Source organism: Lissotriton helveticus, chromosome 5_1 (assembly GCF_964261635.1).
Source record: "Lissotriton helveticus chromosome 5_1, aLisHel1.1, whole genome shotgun sequence".
NCBI lineage: Eukaryota > Metazoa > Chordata > Amphibia > Caudata > Salamandridae > Lissotriton > Lissotriton helveticus.
This window is the reverse complement of record NC_136065.1, coordinates 1,402,076,878-1,402,091,878: the sequence shown is the minus strand read 5'-3', so window position 1 is coordinate 1,402,091,878 and position 15,001 is coordinate 1,402,076,878. Positions and strand designations below refer to the sequence as shown.

Below are 15,001 nucleotides of genomic sequence, written 5' to 3'. Positions count from 1 at the left end.
GACGCGCCATATGCTTCATACCTCAGCGATGTTGCGTTATGCTGGCTCAGCGATGGGGACAGGGAATTTCTTGCGGCGCCTTTTGAGCTCGATGAGGTGCGCGAGGCCATCATGTCCCTCAGAAACGGCAAGGCTCCGGGCCTCGATGGCATACCTGCCGAGTTTTACAAAGCCTACATCGATGTTATGGCGCCAGTGCTCCGTGAAGTGTTTACGGAATCTCTTGCTGACGGGATACTTCCCAGCTCTATGCGCGAGGTGGTGATCACCTCTCTCTTAAAGCCAGATAAGGATCCCACATCCTGCGATTCTTACCGCCCACTCTCCCTCTTAAACTGCGACGTCAAAATACTTGCTAAGGTACTGGCCACCCGGCTATCGCTATTGATGACCAGACTTGTATTGCCTGATCAGTCTGGCTTTGTGGCGGGCAGATCTACGTCCCACAACCTTCGCACCCTCTTCTCCCTGCTCCGCACGGTTCACCCTGACATCCCTGTGGCAGCTGTATTCCTCGATGCCACCAAGGCGTTCGACTCGATTGAATGGCCTTACCTCTTTTCGGTACTTGCCAGCATGGGGTTCCCTAAATTGTTCCTGTCTTGGGTCCGCCTTCTATACACGGATCCCACGGCTAGGGTACTAATTAACGGACGACTGTCACAACCTATCGCGCTCACGAGAGGCACCCGTCAGGGATGCCCACTCTCTCCCCTGTTATTCGCCATCGCGGTCGAGCCTCTTGCTTGTCGCTTACGACAGCTGCATCGTACTGGTGCTGTGCAATGCCTGCAGCGACAAATTGACGTATCCCTTTATGCGGATGACATCACGCTGTACGTAAAATATCCTGAGACACATCTGAATCCCCTACTTCGGGAATTTATTTTATTTGGCGGGGTGTCAGGAGTCCACATCAACTGGGCCAAGTCGCAATTTTTCCCACTGACAGACGCGGTGCGCGACTTCCCCCTCGATTACCCATTGGAGTGGTGTAGTGCGGATCTCCGTTACTTGGGTATCCGCATCTCTCGCGACAAAGACGAGACGCTGCGATCCAATTATGGAGTGGCCATGACCAAATTAACTGCCTCCGTCGACAGATGGATCACGCTGCCACTTTCCATGGCCGGGAGGGCCTCGCTTATAAAAATGGTGGTACTACCCCGCTTTCTGTACCTTTTCCTCAATATTCCCTATTTCCCTGGCGCTTTCTTCTTCAAAACGCTCCGAACGGAGTTACGCAGGCTTTTCTGGGGAGGCAAAAACCCCCGGCTAAAATGGTCGACGCTGACCCTTCCCTATGACAGGGGAGGTTTCGATGTCCCTGACTTTGAGGCATACTACCAGTGCGCACAGGCGCACTTCGCCTACCACTGGATATCTCCTACCCCTTTTATGCCGCACATAGCGGTCGAAGACTGGATCGCGCACCCGGTCCCGCTCAATGGGCTGTTGCACTGTCCAGAGGCGTGCATAACCACGCCGAATACCTCAGTCTCCTGCACTTTGGATGCGTGGCGCCGCATAGCTAAAAGATTGTCGTGCCCATTGCTCTACTCACCCAGATTACCGCTTGTCTATCACCCAGAGCTTACATTGTTATCGGAAACAGGTTTCCGACATCTCTGTGATACATTACATGTCACCTGTTGGGGCGATTTGTTTCATGAGGGTCACTTCAAATCGGCGGACCTGTTTTTTAAAACACACGAGCGTACTCCCCTTGAGCTCTTTTATTATATTCGTTTGCGTGCAGGGATGAAAGACATCTTACCCGATTATCCTGATGAGCCCGAGGCCCTGCCTCCACTACACTTCCTATTAGGATCACAGGACGGGGCACACCTGGTCTCTGGACTCTACCGTCAGATCCGCAGTGCTGCTCCAGACCCAGACTCCACTGCTCGACTGCGTTGGTCTGCTGAACTTGCGACTGATGTGTCGGACGACCAATGGCACTACTGCTGCGCGCTCACTGCCCGCATCTCTGCCAGTAGCAGGTTGAAAATTATCCACTATAAATTCCTTCAACGAGTGTACTACACGCCGGTGCGGAAACGTAGATTTGGGCTGGCGGATGATGACCGATGTGAGCGCTGTCGTGCTGCCCATGCCGACTTTCTTCATCTGGCGTGGGAATGTCCCCAGATTGCTTGCTACTGGCGGCAAGTGACGGAGGCTCTTGCTGAGATGGTGGGGGAGGTGGTCCCTGCGGACCCCTTGATGGCCCTCCTCGGGTATACGATGCAGATGCCTAGGGGTTGCAGGAAATTCATTGACACTGCCTTGCTCTTGGCCAAGCGGCGTGTCGCGTGCCGGTGGGGCAGAGGAAGGGCGCCCAAATTCAAGGACTGGCTCACAGACTTGATATACTGCCAAGATCAGCATACTACTTTTGCTGAATTGCTGCCTCCCTCGTGTCGTCCCAGTGACGTCTGGGAACCGCTTGTGCACTATCTGCTCACACGCCCGGACGACAGCGCTCAGTCGGAAAGTCAGCTTGTCATAACTTAGGACCCCAAGCTCTGTTCTGGTCCTAGCCTGAAATTACGACTGGGCTAACCGGATTCCCTCGTCCGTGCTCCCCTGTACCCCTGGGCAGTCACTGACATTACAGACTGTCCTGCTTTGGCCTGCACATCACTCCCCTCTCTCTGTACATACCTACTCTATCCCATACTCACTTCACGCACTTACATCTTTAGCGGGCGGCACTCCAGGGCTTCCTACACCCTCCTACAACCGGCCAATATTGGTCTACTTTATGTTAGGTCAGGCATCCTGGACATGAGATTTCATACACACCTCTGCCTGCCTGGATCGCCACGCCAGAACATTATCAACTATCCTACCACACAGTCGAGAACTGCCTCTTCGTTGTTACCTAGTTTGGGTGTTTCTGTTACTGTTTTTGACCTTCGACAAAAAGGAGAGAATCTTCTCTCGCAAAAAACTCTGTTCAACTGCTGCTCATCCTTGCTCATCCTACACCACCAGCTGCCGAACAAGTTTACCATGCATGTATGACACGCCGCCGGGCCCCCGGGATGCCGGCTACAAGGCTGTGTATTGACCATTCCATCCTGCTGCCGGCCTCCGGGTTGTGGGCAAAACAAGCTGTGTACTGCACTTCGTCTTATGCAATAAAGCAGATTTGAACCCCCAAAAAAAAAAAAAATAATAATAATAATTAGTTTTAGGGTTTAGATGGGCCATTGCACCTCAGCCTTTTAACCACTGATTAATATTAACCCTTTGTTTTCAAGAGATCTGTTAAGGGTGTGTCTTGCTGCACCTTTCAGATAATACAGAATCTGTCACACAGTGGCTCAAACACGGCGAAGAAGGAGACATAAAACACAACAACACCTTTAGAAAAGGGTTTTATTTTACAAAATGCAAAGACTCTCTTTTTAGAATAAGGCTTAAGGTTTTTATTTATGCAATGCTCTCTAACAGAAAGACTTTCCCAGATGCCGAAATGAATCACATTCAAATACACATAGAGATATATATATTTATATGTAAGCAAAAATAACACACTTGGTAAATATAACAGTCTAATGCATGAATAATACTAATGAATAAACAGGCAGCAAATAATATGAGATAACACTCAAACAAAAAACATGGGACGTCCTGCAAGAGATCAGAAAGATATACAGAGTGAATCACAAAGAAAGCACCTCAAATGATCAAAGCAACTGGCCACACATCACAATGGCAATAATCAAAACTCAAACACCTCAAATGACCACAGCAACTGGAAACAACCATCACAATGGCATTAGTCAGAAACAAGTCACCTCACCCGATCGTTCACTCAACATCCTTGCCACTTCACGCTGGGGTCAGGGGGGGGGTGTTCACAACTGGCTTGGACTCTCGACCGGGACTCAGGTTCCTTTTGTCTTACAGCAGTACATCTACTCTGTAAGTGAGCTCACAACTCAGCTGTCAACAAACCTCAGCTTTATAGTCTCAAAATACACACTAGAAGGTTTGAGAGTCTTCCCCCCTGCTCCAAAGGAATCTTACAGGAACTGGCCAGTTTCCAGGAAAGCATTCCACTGCAGAAAGGAGCTCCTACGTCCCCTCTACATTCTCGCATGTTCCAGGTGAAGGGTTGTTTTAACAGAACAGCCTCAGGATATCATGTTGTGTAATCTACCATGAATAACACAAATCAATGTCCCCTTTTAGCTAGAAATAGGGGTCCTATAATATCCCGCCCCCCCCTTTTGAACGGCACATCAATAAGAGGCAAGGGATAAAGAGGACCCCTACAAGGCTTGTAACAACTATGTTTTGGCATATCTTGCAATGTCTGCAATATTGTTTAACCTAGGCAAATATTCTCAGCCAATACAAAATCTTAAGAATGGGCTTCTCTGTTTTTCTTTGCCCGAAATGTCTAGCTAATAGGTGTCTGTAGGCCTGAAACAGTTATTTCTTCCCAAAGGGGTGAGGTACTAATAGTTAACACCTTTTCTATATAACAAACTATTTATTTTCAGAAAATACGGGCCTACCTCTTTATCCACCTGTAAGAAACTGGCTCTATATATTCTACACCAAAATTAGGTATAGTGTGTATAGAGTCCAAGTGTCCCCAGAGGTAGGCAGAGGTTAAAGTTAGATAGAACCTTAATCTCTAATACTGGTAGCATGGTCGAGCAGTAAGTCAGTATCTGAGGACAGTGTTAATCATTTGATGTACCCACTCAGTGAGCAAATTAATTCACACACTCAAGAACTGAACTCTAGGCCAATTGTTTGTGTATAAAATATACTGTTGTTTATTTTTAGAACCAAGCATGCCTGGTACAGGTAAGCATTAAATAATTTTCAGTAATAAGTTACTGGATATAGAACAGTTTAAACATGCAATAGAAATTGTACTTTGTTTGATTTACAGGGAAGCAGTAGTATGCAACACTTAGGAAATAGAGTACATTGAAATGAATAGCCTTTTTCAGTAAATTACAGATAAGTTACTTTTTACGTTACTTTTCTAACTCTGTTCTGGATACCTAGATTCAGCACTGGGACATTTCCTACAAACAGGTAAGAAATTATGTTTTGGTTATCCGTGCGATTTTTAAAGAATATTTTCAGATTTCCAAACTCCACACTTAGAAACTTTTTAGAGCAGTACGTTGAAATGAATAGGCTCTTACAGTAAATTGCAGGTAAGTTAGTCATGGGAGGGAGATGTGGGGGTACTGGAGGACTAGGATTGGCGGTAGGCACTGGAGGCCCCTAGAGGGGCGGCCATAGCGATGCGTTTGCGGCTCCTCCAATTAAAATATTTGCATAGGGTCTACTATACTAGAGAGAGGCTGTGGAAGGCGGGACACATTGCATCCCCGGATTGCTTGCGCTGTTGGAGGGAAGTGGGGACGTTGATCCACACGGTGTGGAGTTGTAGCACATTAGCTCGATTCTAGAGAGGGGTGTGGGACTGTTTGTCTGAGGTCTTGGGGTGGGAGCTTCCCCGCACATCACAATTAGGTCTGTTACATGTGATGGATGGGGTGGGGGGGAAACAGGTACAAGCAACATCTGCTGTTATTGGGCCTGACCTTGGCCAAAAGAGATATAGCCAAAGTATGGAAAGACCCCCGGGCCCCCTCCGTTCCAGTATGGAAGAAGGGATTAGATTTTTGTATGGGTATGGAGCAGCCAATTTTCATGGCCAGTGGTTGCCCACGTAAGCACTACAGGATATGGAAAAGATGGGCTGACTACCGGGGCCTGTGGTTGGAACCGCCGGTGGAGCAGGAGGCTACATTGGAAATTGTGTGAAAGGGCCACACTGGAAGGTGTATGTAAGTTTTTAGAACGAACACGAATTGGTTGGAGAAGGGAGACGATGTCGTGCGACTGGGAGGGGAGGGATCCGGGAGGGGGGAATTGAGGGTTGGGAAGGGGTGGGGGTGCAGTGTTATCCAGTTTAATATTTGCTATGGACACAAATGATGTAGTGATTGCTAATATTTTGATGCTAAGTACTTGATTAGCAGTTGACTCCGGAATGCGGGGTGCTGCGATATGTGTGCAATCCATCAATAAAAATCTGTTTTAAAAATAAAAAAATTGCAGGTAAGTTATTTATCACGTTACTTTTCTAACTCAGTGCTGGATACCTAGATGCAGCACTGAGACATTTCCCGCAAACAGGTGAGTAAAAACGTTTTGGTTATTTGTGCGATTTTTAAGGAATATTTTTAGATTTCTAAACTCCACACTTAGAAACTTTTTGGAGAAAAAGTGTCAATGTTATCCTATGGAGGGAAAACAGGTTAACGGTTCTCAGGTAAGTAATCGACTGTCGGAGTTAAGGTTCTGGGGTTAGACTCAGGGGTCCCCCAGGGTCAGTGATGCACTGTTTTTGCACTCTCAGCGGCACAAGCGCAGCCGGGTGCAGAGTGTTGAGGCCTAATGTTATCCAATGGGGGATAGGTGGCCTCCGGTTTTTGGCTGCTGGCAAGCACGCCACTGGGTTGTGGGAGCAAAGCTCCTAGGGTTTAGCTTAGGGCAAGTTGGGGACCAAAGTAGCACCAAAGGTGCACCCTCAGTGGCACTAGGGCGGCCGGGGCAGGATGCTGTTTTGAGGTCGGGTGCTCTGTTGTTTCCAATGGAGAACCTCCAGGACAAAGAAAAACTGCAGGCTCGGGGATGAGGATCTTCTGGGTGCGACCACCACTTCGAGGGGTAAGTTGGGATGTCATGGGTTGGTTAGGCACTGTTGGTTTGGGCACACAAGGCAGTGGGGCTTCGGGTGCAGGGGTGCATTGGGACGTTGGATTTTCCTACCGGCTCTGGTTGTGGTGGGGGGGGTCCTCTGGATTGAGGCTGCAGGCGTCATCTGGAGGCTTATGGCAGGTCAGGGGTCACCAGATCTCGGGTTAGGATCACCGGGAGGACCTCCTTGTGGTGTTTTTCCACTCGAGCTCTGGCCGGGTTTGGCAGGTGCAGAGTGGGCTGGATTCGCGATCTCTGGCTGGCACCAGAAGCTGCAGTTTGAACAAGTCCGGTGTTCATGGGAGATTCAGTCTTTGTAGTGAAGGCAGGCAGGTCCTTCTGGGTTTTTGAGGTTGCTGGCTGCAGGACACCGGGATTTCGCAGGAGCAAGTTCGAGGGGAGACAGGGCTGTAGGGCTGGGGCCAAGTCAGTGGGCGTAGTCCTCTTAGCTCTTCACGGCTCTTTGTCCTTCTTCTTATCTTCTTTTCATGTGGTTTCTGGATCTGAGGAAGGAAGGTTCAGGGTGCCCCCTAAATACTAAATTAAGGGGCGTTCCAGGTAGGTAAAGTCAGGGACCAATGGGTCCCCTCCGTGGGGTGGGTACACCCCCTATTCTGCCACTCTCCAGTGGGAGGGGGGCAGGAGCCTCTCCCTGGTTGGCTGGGTCCCCCATCCTCAAGATGGCGGGGACTCGAGGTTGTGCTTCACCTCGCCTCCCCCATCTGAGGGGTGGAGTTGGCAGAGGTGGGCACACCTCTCTTCCTCACTTGTTTTTCCTCTGGGTCTCCCTCCCAAAGTGGGGGTAGAACCAGTGGGGACCGGTTGCTGAAAGCAGCAAATGGTCTGGGGAGGCTCTTCTAGATATATAAATCATACAAGAAGACTGTGCCCACGGTTAATAAATGCTTAGACATTTTATATACTTTCAGATCAAATCATTTTTAAAAACAGTCTGAACAACAAATAGTTCTTGATAGTGCAATCGGCTGTTATCAAGCTAAATATAGAAGCCTTTGAAGCTTCTCCTTCGTGAACCTTGCCCATCCTGGTGGAAGAGGCTTGGCACCTTGTACCAGGATGTGCATTGTTCCAGGCCCCCGAGAACAGCAGCTCTCGACCCAGGGGTCCAGAAACATGTCTGGTGGTGGCAGCCCCTTGGCACCAACTCATTCAGGTCACTAGAAGTTAGTCGAGTTTCAGGGGGCATCTCTAAGCTACCCTCTATGGTGCATTTTACATTAAATCCCACACTGGCACCAGTGTGGGTTTAATGTGTTGAGAAGTTTGATACCAAACTTCCCAGTCTTCAGTGTAGCCATTATGGTGCTGTGGAGTTCATAATGACAAACTCCCAGCACCATATACTCTTAATGGAAGCACTGCACTTAAAGTGCCCAGGAATGGACCTGGGTACTGTAGGGGTACAGGGCTCATGCATGTGTACCCTCACTACTGGCATAAGGTACCCAGCTAGAGGGGTGACTGGTGTATGCCAGGGCAGTGGTTTGTGGGCAAGGCACACAGGGATGTATGCCATGTCGACTCTGCACTTTGTTCTGCACCAAGACATGCAGCCTGCAAAGGCAGTGTGTGAGTGTTAGGGTACAGTGCCTCTAAGGGTGGCACAATAAGTGATGCAGCCTTTGGAAGCCTTCTCTGGTCACAGTGCCCTGGGTACCTGTGTTACCACTTACCAGGGGCTGACATGTGGCCAGAGATGCAAATTGAGTATAGGCTTCAATGCAGTTTTAGGGAAGGAACATAGGCCCTGGGTACCTGATTAGCAGGAGCCCAGGGCACACTCAGTCAAAGAACATCATCAATTCAGCAAAAAGTGGGGGCATACCATGCAAGAAAGAGGGCACTTTCTCACCCTACCCCCTCGTGTTTAGCCTTTTTCTAGGATTTTTGCAAAAGAGGATCTTCTCTTCAAGCAGCTCAAAAGTCCTGATCATGTTCCCAGACCTCTGTTGTGGTTACAACAGCCACAGGTGGGTTACTTGTTTAATCTCACCTCACTTTGTCCCCTGTTATTGATCATCACTCTATCCATAGCTAAACTGTTTCCACCTACTTCTTTCTCGAATCTCTCTCCTTTGTCCTGCCCTGGCACCTTGCCTTCCAGTGCAATCTCCTGAGTGCTGTTCTGTTTCCATCTTTTCATTCCACTTATCATTTCTTTCTCCTTCCTATAACCATCTATCTAGTAACTCTACATATCTGGTCTCACAATCTTTTCAAAGTTTGCTGGGAATGCATTTTACTAGTAACCAAGTGTCTTCCTCTAAACAATTGCCAGGAAAGTAACCTAAGATTGGAAAGGACTTTAAGAGTCAAATAAATTAGACACAGGCTGAAGCACTTTGTGCATAGTACACTGTTGGGGACTAGCCCCAGTGACTCGATTTGCTCAGATGTTCCCACTTCATCCTGTCCTAAGTAGACAACTGTTTCCTCTTTGGAGCGCAGCTTAAATTTGGACAGGGTCAATGCAGTGACTGTGAGGCATCTATCAAATAGCATTGATTACTTAGCTAAAATAATGAATATTCTCCTGTACAATTACCAATATCATTATTTTCTTACATTTCATCCGAACCCCAACTTCCTCTCTAGTGATTACCTGTAAACTTCTCCAACTTGTTGCGAGGAGCAACCGTGAACCCTTTCGCCACAGATCGAGTTCTTACCTCTCAGATGAATATGTACGTCACCTCCTCATAGCCTATTAATGTCACTTGCGTTTGGAATGCACATTAACCATAGCCACTGTCTTGGATCATAGACCACCTCACATGATTCATCTATGAAAGAAGGTTGACACAACAACAATAATCACATTACCAGTACCCATTGCCCTAGGTCATACATCACCTCACACAATACATCTAGGAAAGAAGGTTGAACTCAGCAACCTTATTCACATTATCTACCCCCACTGTTGAAAGAAAATAGACCATATTACACAATGGACCTACATAAGAAAGGTTTAACACTAAAACTGTATACAGATCGCATGTGTCTGGATCACACAGTACCTTTACCCACTGTCCTGAATCTAGACCTCCTCACCCCACTGCATATATGTAAGAAGGTTGAACACAAAAACTTTATTCATAGCCCCTTAGAACTAATATATACAGTGTTTACCAAATTACCACCTCCACAAGGCATAGTCTTCTTCATAACTGTAGATAAGCTGCTTAACACAAAAGTGGAATTTGCTGATACCATTTTTAATCTCAATATCCTTCTACTTACTTTCTTCCCCTGACTATTCTATTCTTCATTATGATTGGTAAGGTAGGTCAGGTGAAAGGGTGGCAATCTTAAGAATTCTGTTCTCTGCAGATGGGTAACTTGAGTAATTCATATTCTTCCAAAGTATGCTGCTTGAGATTAAAGTATTAAATGCCCCTGCATACAGTTTAAACATTATCTACGACCCTCCTGATGTTAATCTACTTTAACTGAGCAATGCATCAATCACTTCACAAATTAACTAATTCTGTCATATTCTAATATCATATTATGGAACTTCAAGCTGCACTGGCTTGGTCCCACCAAGACAACTGTTTACATGTTCGCCCTACTCCTACACAATAATATGTTTCTTCATCACTGTCTTAAACCTACCCACAATGATACTTCTGTGAAAACAAACCTGGTGGGCATAACTAGGTTGCATTGTACAAACACGATTGGCATCAAAATGTTGATATTGGCAGCATGTGCAGTCTTCTTCCTGTCAGCCATAATCAATATGTTTATGTCTCCACTCCTAACTCTAACACATACTTTTACCTCCTAAAAGTAAAATACATCCAAACTATCCACTGTGATTTGGGGAACTAGTTCAAGAAAGAAAATCCCTCAGGGGGATGGAGAATAACTGGAGATGCTACCCACATCGTCTGACCTAGATAAACTGCGGGTAGCCATAAGAGTGTACAATAACACATTTAATGTGAAGGTCTCTCATATTAGACACTCATTGACACTGTGATTGACAAGCACACTAAACTACACTTTGAAATTGTAAAATTGGTCAATGCTCCATCACTGTGTTCACAACTGAACAGCCAGCAGACAAATGTAAAGATTTTGCTTAGTTCATTGAAGAGAAAATTAAATCCATTGAATGTTCACTGCCTTAAATTCCCAAACTTCAAAACATTTTTAACCCCACTTGCAAATCCCAGATGATATGTATTCAATTTACTGAAATTGCAGGAAGTGAACTGCTAGAATATATTCTCAGAGTGAAATCCGTATTTTACCAGCTGGAATTTGGGAAGCATCGCAAAATAATTGAATCACATGATCTTAACATGCTGAACTATGGGTCAGATGTAGCTACATTTAAAATAGCGTTTTCCAAATAGCGTTTTTTTCCTAATCTCTATTTGATAAGCACTATTATTCTTCTGTGTATGAAGATTGTATATTTAAATTACCAATTCCTAGTGGGTTGCCAATTGATCCTCTTCATGAATATTAGTGAGGTTTGTTGTAATTTGAAATCACAGGGATGGTGGCCTGCTGCTGTGAGCAGACCACCATGTTTATGAATGCTTATCTTTAAAGGAAAACAGTATGCTTTTAAAAAAAAAAAAGTTTAGCTTTCCTTTTTAGGTCTTGTCTACGCAGCGCGTATGACCTGCATACAACACCTTTAGTGATCGATTCTGTTTTGGCCCCAAAAACGTGCACATGTTGTATTGCTTTCAATGGCAACACGTGCACATTTTGGCGATTCCCTAGCGGGAGCGAGCCTTGAAACCATATAGTTTCTGCTCGCTCCTGCAAGGGAAACAGGTGCAGGCCCCCTCCTCTCTCCGCCCCCCATGCAGCCAGCGCGAGGTGTACGTGCTTGTCTTTTTTGGATCCATTTCCCAGGGAAGCAACTAAATGAAAGAAGGAAAGATAGGTTGTGAACCATTTCTTCAAGTCACGGTTTTCAGTAAGTGAGGGGAATGACAGAAAGAGAGGGAATGATAGGAAGAGAGAGGGGGTGGGGGCAGCTGCCAGCACAGAAAAGAAGAGGGCATTGTCCGTGTCTTCTCTGGGCAGTAAGGAAGAGACAGAGTCTTTTTCCTTCTCTACCCATCCCTGAACGTCCACGAAAGCAAGCAGAGCCTTTTCTGAATGCCTTTGCTATTTCTGCCATATTGGGACACAGTTTTGAAAAGAAAAAGTAGGGGAATGGATTTTTTAAAAATAAAATAAATAAATAAATAAATAAATAAAGCCCTTCCAATCCCGCCCACTTCGACCACTGTTCAAGACTGACCCAGACGAATGGTCAGACTGGCTCATCGCCTCCGCTCACACCTGCCCTTGAAATGCAAGCACGAGCCGCCTACTGTCCTAGAAGGAGTAATACAGGTCAGCCACTAGCTAGCGCTTTGAGTCGTTTGATGTTGAAGCCAAGCGCTGTGCCTGAATCCTCTCATGACTTCAGGAGGCTTCTGCTGAGGAGCAGCATCCAATCCAATACATGAATCTGGGCTCAGGTCCAACTGTGACCCCTGGGGCAAGATGCTGCCCTTGTCACTGATCCTCCATCGAATGAAAGAAGGCCGGGGAGTCTGCTTCGTTGTTTTAATTACACCGCTTTTGGTGGAGTGAACAGAAGGTTGGGCTGGGGGTCCCAAAGCTCCTAAAATCCACAGAGACCTTTTTAAAGGTACTGGGGTAAGGATTAAGGGTCAGGACATTTTAATCTCTGGAGGAAATTTACCCCCAATCAAGGGTGGTAGGAGGAGTGCGAAGTGGCACCCCTATTGGCACCCCTGCCGTTCCATCTTGAGACAACTTCCATCGGGTCCAACTCAGTGGAAACCAGGATATTTTTCCCCAAGCAAGGAATCCGATGATTAAATGAAGCCCGAAGGGTTTGTGGCCTCTTACTATTACTGAGGGTAGGAGTCTGGCAAAGACTGCGCTGCAAATGTCACAGCGCAAGCCTAGAAAAGTCCGGGCTCCTGTGTCTCACCTCCTCAGGAGCCCGTAGATCAGTCTCATGGTTGATGCCATGCCATGTTGGGGTCAGGCAGTCACGTATGCAGTGCTCTACAGGCTCCGTGGGTGGCTTCAGTCCCCCCAGCACCTCGACCGCGGCGATCATCGACGGGTCACAGATATCGTCCAAGTCTCCTCTTTGTTGAGGCCGCTATTAATTCGGACGGGTAGTCCCAGTCATCGGGGCGCCACCAATTCCCCCGCCGCTAGTCCTCTTGGTATTGACTCATTTTGGGCCTCGTACATGCCTGCATGTGACAGAGAAGTGCAGTGGAGAGCGGAGCCTGAGAGGACTGTGTCCACATGTCAATGACAGTGGGCCACTCCACAAGCCTGCTTTTTCAAGCCCTCAGAACTGGTGCAAAATGTTCAGCAACAGTACCAGATCCCTTGTATGTGTGTGAATTGAGCATTAGCATAAGTAAGCAAACAACTTTTAATGTCCAACATGACAATACCTGAATATCCTTCTTACGTATTTGTACATATTTATGTTTTAGTTTTACTCAGTTTATATGTATGTCTGTACATTTTCACAGGTATCACATTACAGGTTACAATAAAAACGTACTTAATGATGAACCCAGTGCTTCAGTTATAACAATGTCAACATGCATAAGCCCATATATGTTGCTCCCTTCTCCCTTAAGCATTTAAATAAAGTTCTCCATGTACCTGGTAAAAGTTAGACCTCTTGGCTTTATCGCTGTTTGCTTTTTAGGCTCAGAGCGGAAATAATAATCATTTACCTTTTATTTGAACACAGAAAGTTCCTAGGTAAGGCATTTACCCACCTTTGACACACAGCTTGCCAAAACAATGTACCTGCAGGAGTGGGTTTCAAATAATTCTATAAATTGAATATAGGCTGGGAGTTCCTCTAATCTATAGGGAAGGCTCCCCTTGACAGTCTATGAAGGACTCTCACCATAGGTTTTAGGTAAATTTATTGCAAAATGAATGCAAACAATGTGTTTACAGTGTATGATTTTGCAGGCTGTAATCATAATCTTAAACATTCCTATGTAACTCCCAGTCTCCCACATATAAACTTTGATTCCTGGTTTTCAAGCTGCCTTTATTGAGGACTGAAGGCTCCAGATTGGAATCGCTCTAAATTGAATGACGTTTCCTGTATTAAAAATAGGAATGACTCAAAATTCTAATGTCCTTTTCGGACAGAAGTTCGTTTGAGGACTCATTTGTTTTCTATGTGTAAATTGATACAAGAAAGCGCATCATCTGAGCGTAATATTTCGGCAAATTAACTATAAATTCTAATCCATTTTGAAGTTGCAGGCACTAAACTTCAGCAGTGCATTCCTTGCATTCTGTACTATATTATTAAAGACATAAAGATGGATATTTGATAAAACAAGACAGACTTTGTAGCTTTTATAATAGAAATCTTGTGCCGCTCGGAGTCTGAGACTTTTGCCTGCCACAATCTTTGCTCGCCTCTCACCTTGGGAAGGACGCCGATTTGGGACTATCACCGGACCGCGGGACTGCGAGGACCAGGGCTCTTTGCGGCGAGTGACCGGCCGCACCTGGGTCCTCTTCCCGCCCCGCCTCCCTGCACTTCAAAGCGACTCGCGGTCCACGCTTCGCGGGAGCCGCTCAGAGTCTGGGACTTTTGCCTGCCACAATCTTTGATCGCTTGTCACCTTGGGAAGGACGCCGATTTGGGACTATCACCGGACCGCGGGACTGCGAGGACCAGGGCTCTTTGCGGCGAGTGACCGGCCACACCTGGGTCCTCTTCCCGCTCCACCTCCCTATTTAGTTACGCCCACTTCCGCATTCGCAGGACGCGCGCGGGCGCGCGCAGGCGAAGCCCGGGCCAAGGGCGGGCCCGTTATAGCCCGTTCGAGCCGAAAAGAGACTGGACTGGGCCCACCCTCTTGAGTTGTTTATCGAACATTTGCTTGCACCCACTGATTAACTAGTAAAATTTTATTTACAACGTTTTGCTTAATATGTCTACACGCGGGGGCAAGAATAAAAGTGCGGTAGCGGGATGCCTTCTAACTGGAACTTTAGATAATTTTATAACAAGGGCAAATCCCGTAATAGATCAGGGGATTACATTGATGGAACGGCGGGTTTCTCAGGATTTGGCCATGGCGAAAAGATCTTCCATGGGCCATCTTGCGAATGCTCGCACCCCTGAAAACCCCCTAAGAAACAACACAGTAGAAATCCAGGCACTTGTACATTGTTTACC

General features: G+C 46.6%; 1 protein-coding gene across 4 annotated transcripts in view; it reads right to left on the bottom strand.

Moving 5' to 3' along the window:
• The window catches only part of NRAS (NRAS proto-oncogene, GTPase), a 539,256-nt gene that overhangs the window by 226,259 nt on the left and 297,996 nt on the right, over positions 1-15,001 (bottom strand). The window contains exon 2 of one of the 4 annotated variants that reach the window (XM_078644386.1): positions 9,441-9,554. The exons of the other annotated variants lie outside the window; for them this stretch is intronic. The gene's annotated coding sequence lies outside the window, so the exon portion shown is untranslated. The remainder of the gene's footprint in view (positions 1-9,440; positions 9,555-15,001) is intronic. 4 annotated transcript variants of the gene reach the window in all.